The sequence below is a fragment of the Canis lupus genome, chromosome 2 (assembly GCF_011100685.1).
Source record: "Canis lupus familiaris isolate Mischka breed German Shepherd chromosome 2, alternate assembly UU_Cfam_GSD_1.0, whole genome shotgun sequence".
NCBI lineage: Eukaryota > Metazoa > Chordata > Mammalia > Carnivora > Canidae > Canis > Canis lupus.
In genome coordinates this window covers 22,279,409-22,286,013 of record NC_049223.1, presented here as the reverse complement: position 1 = coordinate 22,286,013, position 6,605 = coordinate 22,279,409, and positions in this window count along the sequence as shown.

Below are 6,605 nucleotides of genomic sequence, written 5' to 3'. Positions count from 1 at the left end.
ACCACTGCGCCACCGGGGCTGCCCTAGTATAGGTCTTATAAGGACTTTGTCCCAGTCTGTGGCCTGTCTCTTCATTCTTAGCATCTTTCACAGAGTAGAGATTTTTTTTGGTATAAATTCCAACTTGTCAATTTTTTCTCTGAGGATCATTGCCTTCGGTATTGTATCTAAACAGTCATAACTAAAACTAATGTCCTCTTTCATTTCCGATTTTGATTATTTATATTTTTCTCTTTTTTTTCTCAGTTATTCCAACTAAAGGTTTACCCATTTTATCTTTTCAAATGATCAGTTATTAATTTCATTGATTTTTTTTTATTTCAAAGATTTTATTTATTTATGATAGACATAGAGAGAGAGAGGCAGAGACACAGGCAGAGGGAGAGGGAGAAGCAGGCTCCATGCCGGGAGCCCAACGCGGGACTCGATCCCGGGACTCCAGGATCGCACCCTGGGCCAAAGGCAGGCGCTAAACCGCTGAGCCACCCAGGGATCCCCTCATTGATCTTTTCTATTATCATTTTCATCTTTTTCATTTATTTCTGCTCTGAATTATTGTTTCCTTCTCTTTATAATTCCTTTAGGTGTAAAATTTTATTGTTTATTGGAGGTATTTCCTGCTTTTTGAGGTAGGCCTGTATTGCTATTACCTTCCCTCTTAGAATCATTTTGCTGCAGCTTACAAATTTTGCTGTATTGTATTTCTGTTTTCATTTGTCTCTAGGTATTTTTCCTCCTTCGATTTCTTTGATGACTTGTTGAGCATGTTGCTTAATTTCCACATTTTGGGGGATCTTTGTGTGATTAATTTTTATTTTCATACCACTGTGGTTGGAAAAGATGCTTGAGATAGTTACATTTTCCTAATTGTCCTGTGTCCTTTGTGTGCTCTGTTGTAGAGAATGTCCCATGTACATGTGAGAATAATATGTACACCGCTGCTTTGGGGTGGAATGTTCTACATGTACGTATTAGGTGGTTCTGGTTTAATTGAAAACCATCAATTCCTTATTGATCTTTTTCTCTGGATGATGTATCTTGTACCCACCTACATTGGGGAAAGGGGCCTGGGTGTAAGTTACTCCGAGTTGAGATAACCAGGGATGGGAAGCAGAGGGAATGCTGCTCTGGAAATAGTAGACAAGGACTGAGACAGCAAGTGAGACCCAGGCCCCAACCTGCCACAGGGAACAGCCTGCCTTGAGAGCCTTCCGGAGCCTGGCCATTTTCCTGGAGTGGTTCCAGTAAGCCTGATGAGTTACCCACTTCTCAGGAACTTCACAAACTGTCAAGATGTGCCACATTCCTGTCTGCATGATATCTAATTAATGGTGCCCTCGTTACATACTTCAGACATCACCCCTGCCCAAACCCTCGTCCCCACCCTCCTTCCTCCCTACCTACCAGGACATATATCAGCCCCTCTCAGTGGGTTCAGGACTGGACATCACATTCTGCTTCTGTTAAAATCCCTGAGGCAGGGAATAACAACATGGAGTCAGGCATGCAGTGAATGAGAAAGAAAAAATAGGCTAATCTCTCAAAACATTTGAGTCATGTATGGCTATGTGAAATCTTTTCTACAACTTTTATAGAAGAAGGTGTACCTAGAACTAAGAAGAAACCAGCATTTAGCTGGTCAGTCACAGAAAGCCTATAAAGATGGGACAAATCCTCAATCTCATTATTATGAAAGGAATGCAAATTCTAATAACCACTTATATGTTGCTTTCCTTTTACATAGTCAAAAATTAAAAGGATTTGGACCATCTAATGCAGGCACAGCTTAGAGACACCCTTGGCCAAGAGACATTCTGAAATGGAATGGCCCTTTAGAGTTGCCTTGAGTTGGGCTGAGAAGTGTCAGCTTTCATACCCCCTACGCAGTACCAGCTCTAACGCTGTACCAGCCAGTGGACACAGGGCAGGGACATGACCTAGACCAAGGCAGCTCTGCAGCTGAGGCCCTCCCTAGAGGGCTGACAGAAAGAACATCTGCTGACAGCCCTTTCAAAGCTAGAGATAATATTCTTTTTTCTTTTCTTTTTTGTTTTTAGGGAGCGAAAGTGCACACACATATCAGCTGTTGAGAGGAGGTGGTAGGGAGAAGGAGAGGGGTAGAGAGTCTTAAGCAGGCTCCAGGCCCAGAGTTCAGGTGCAGAGCCCAACGTGGCGCATGATCTCACAACTCAGAGATCATGACCTGAGCTGAAATCAAAAGTCGGACACTCAACAGACTGAGCCACCCAGGGGCCCCAATTCTTTATTCCTGAAAAGAATCTGAACAGTGCTGCATGCCCCCACAGTATATTATCCTGTTTATCCTCTACTGTCACCCTAGAGGTCAGACATATGTGTTGCTACCTTACAGTAAGGAAACAGGCTCGGGAATGTTAACTTTTAGGAAGTGGCAGAGCCAGAGTCCCAAAACCTTCCACGTTCCTGTGAAATCCCCCTCCTCCAAAGCTTCCAGGGGGACCATCTGTGTTCAGGGAGGGGAAGCCCAGAATCATTATGCTAGGGCTTCATTTGCAAGGCTTTCCTCTGTAGAGTCAATCAGAAAGCGTGCCTGCTTTATTACATGGTCCTTATAAACAATAAACATAGAAAACAGCTTTGTAACATCATCACCCCCCTTCTTAACACCAGCTCATTTTTTTAAACTTGTCTAACCCTCTAGCTTAAACCTAGCTATCCTCACAATAGGTTTGTCCCTGAGTCATTGTGAAGGCATAGTTAGCATCCAGTTGTCCTTGGAAGTACGAGCTAAGATTTTTACCTTAGTTAAAAATATCTAACACAACACCATCTCACCTCTGTGAGGATGAATACTGCCAAGAAAACCAGAAAAATAAACACACAAAAATAGAATAACAAGTACTGGTGGGGATGTAGAGAAATTAGAACTTTCATGTAATGTTGGCAAGAATGCAAAATGGTGCAGCCACTATTGAAAAACAGTATGAGGGTTCCTCAAAAAATTAAAAATAGAAAAACCATATGATCCATCAACCCCATTTCTGGGTATATATACCAAAAAATTGACAGCAAGTTCTCCAGGGGCGCCTGGGTGGCTCGGTCACTTAAGTGTCTGATTCCTGATCTCAGTTCAGGACTTGATCTCAGGGTTGTGAGTGCCTCCATGCCTTGCATGGAGCCTACTTAAAAATATGTATCTTTGGGCGCTTGCATGGTTCAATCGGTGAGTGTCTGCCGTTGGCTCAGTTCATAATCCCAAAGTTCTGGAATCAAGTCTCTCTCAGACTCTCAGTAGGGTACCCACTTCTCCCTCTGCCTATTGTCTCTCCCTCCCTCTCTCTGTCTCTGATGAATAAATAAATATTAAAAATATACATATAAATATATGTATCTGGAATAAAAGAAAGCAATGTGTCTAAGAGATATTTGTACACCATGTTCATAGCAATTTTCACATTTGATGAAAGATGGAAGCAAACCACATGTCAACAGACTGATGAATGGATAAGCAAAACTGGGTATATCCATACAATATAATATTACTCAGCGCTCAAAAAGAAGGAAATTTTCACACATCACCTACTACATATATCAACTCTGAGGACATTATGCTAAGTGACATAAGCCAGTCACAGAATGACAAATACTGTAGGACCACCCCCTGTCTGAGTTATCATTGTAGTCAAATTCATAGGGATGGAAAGTAGAATGGTGGGTGCCAGGACCTGGGGGAGAGGGAATGGGGAGTTAGTGTTTAATGAGGACAGAGTTTCAGTTTTTCAAGCCAAAGAGTCCTAGAGATGGATGACGGTGATGGTTGCACAACGATTAGATTGTACTTAATGCCACTGAATTAGAGGCCTAAAAATGATGATGGTGGTAAATTGTGTTATGTGCATTTTGCTACCATTTAAAAAATTCTTTAAGAATACTGAACCTAGGGGCTATTGGGGACACCTGGGGGCATGCTCATTTACTTAAGCCTCTGTCTTCTGCTCAGGTCATGATCTCGGGGTCCTGGGATTGAGCTGTACTTTAGGTTCCCCACCCTGTGATGTGTCTGCTTCTCCATCACCCTCTGCCCCTCCCTGTGCAGGATCCACCCATGGCCAAAAACAAACAAACAAAAAACAAAACTGGGGGTGCCTAGCAAGCTCAGTTGGTAGAGCATCTGATTCTTGATGGCAGATTCATGAGTTCAAGGACCAAACTGGGTATAGAGATTACATTTTTAAAAATGAATAAAACTTAAAAAATAAAGAATATAAAACTAAAACTTACAAAATGTTGAATTCAACGGAAACATTTTCTAGAGTTCTGATGAGTGAGCAAAAACTCAGCCACAGTCACCACTTTTCCAGTGCCCCGCCCCCCCATACCACCACCTATAGGGGAGAGGTTTGGTGAAGAGAGCCCTGGAATTTGAAGTGGTTGGAACTGGGACACCTGGGTGGCTCAGTGGTTGAGCATATGCCTTGGGCTCAGGGCATGATCCCACCCAGAGTCCTGGGATTCGGTCCTGCAACAGGCTCCCCAGAGGGAGCCTGCTTCTCCCTCTATCTATGTCTCTGCCTCTGTGTGTGTGTGTGTAAGTCTCATGAGTAAATAAGTAAAATATATTTCAAAAAAAAGGAGAAGTGGTTGAAACATTCAGAAAAAAACATGTCTGGGAATCATAATGGGTACCGTGCAGGTAAAGTGTCTACATTTCCAAGAAGACACTCTCTTATGTAGGAGGGACAGCTACAAAAATGAGAAGTTTGGTGTTCACATTGAACAAGCCATAAATAGTACGTGCCTCGAGTGTGAGTGTGCTGGAAGTGGTCACGGGGGACAGGAGGGGCAAAGGAATAGACAGGGCTATCAAAGAGCCTACCCTCTCTATTTGGGAAGGCAGGGTCTTAACATGAAAAAAAAAGAACATCATCCCTTCCGGAAAAGTCAAGGGCCAAGTGATGGGCTATGCTGTACATACAGGATGGGTACGGGAGCTGAGTTGCCGGCCTGCCCGGGGTTAGTAGGAAAAGGTCTTGCACAGGTGGATTTGGTTTGAACCATGCAGCCATATTACTAGGATTGGCTTTGGGAAAGGTTACCACCCTTTGTTGATTCAATCAGAAGCTTTTCAAACTGCTTCAGTCTGTGGCTCACAAAGGAGGAACTCCAAGCAGATACCAGGAGCCAAGGTCTGTTTTTCTGAGGCTGTCAGTGCCAATCATCAACGAAAGGGACCCTTTCTATTTGTTTTGGTCTGCACTTGGAGTACCTCCTATAGCCCTTGGAAGTGAGCCTCTGGGGAAATAAAAGGTTAGCCCAGGATAAATCCCTCCCCTTTACAGCCACTGGGAAACCAGGCTGCTCCTCATTCTGCCAAGATCCGGTGGTAATCCCGTCCCAGCTCTCCATTCTACAGCTGATCCTCCTGCCCACCTCTCCCAGGTGGGTCCACACAGACAAAAGGAGCCGTCCTAACTCCTCCACTTGTTGTCTTTCTTTGACATCTAGTCCTATTGCGCTGAATAGGAATGGATGCTTGGATGTTTGGGAAATGAATTCATGGACACCAGGGACACAGAACAAATGGGAAATGGATTGTTTCCTGAGAGACTAGTTGGCAACCAGAAATGCCTAAGGGACATAAACTGTGCTGTCTGCTTTCCTATTGAAGTTTATTTTTTCAAATGTATTTGAAATTTGAAGAGTTAAAAAATGTTTTTGCTAGAACAGTGCTCCATACATGCTGATTACACCGTATTCCTTATGTACATTTTATGTACAATTCTTCCATAATCCAATTTCCTTAAACCCTGTCAGGGATAGTCTTACCTTCTCCAGTTTCCAGCCAGATGTGAACTTAAACTGTGTGTCCTCCTGCACCTAGGTGCTCAGTAGGTTAAGCATCTACCTTTGGCTCATCTCATGATCTAGGTTCCTGGGGATCGAGCCCTCATTAGGCAAAGAGTCTGCTTCTCCCTCTCCCTCTGAGCTCTCTCACAAGGAAAGAAAGAGAAGGAAAGAAAGCGTCCTCAAAGAAACCAACAAAAAAGGTGAACGTCCATTTAGAACAACTTCTGCTTAGCAGATTGAAAGAAAAGGACTCCTTGTTATTCCTGATCTAAATTCTAACTGGTATGCTTAATAATCAGTAGTATGTGTCTTTGCTACCCTCAGCTGGTGTAGAAACACAGCTCTGTATTACAAGAAAGTCCCCATGGGGCACCTGGGTGGCTCAGTGGGTTAAACATCTCTGCCTTAGGCTCAGGTCCTGGGGTTGAGCCCCCATCGGGTTCCCTGCCCAGCGGGCAGTCTGCTTCTCCCACTCCCTCTGCCCCTCCAACCTGCTGCTCCTTGTGCTCTCTCTAACATAAATAAATAATCTTTAAATGAAAAAAAAAAAAAACAAATTTCCCCAGTTCCTGCCCATTAGAAATCGAAACTAACAATTTCCCTGTACCTTGAGAGAGTTTAGGTTTCATTCATAAATGCTGAGGGTTTCCAGCTGCCTAACTAGCAGAGGAAGTCACCTTTGTCTTCCTTCTTCAGCAACAGAGAAAGATTTGGAAAAATTCTGGCTTTTCTTTAAGCAAGCTGGCTGGGTTGGAAGAGTCATGCAAGGACTCAAGGAC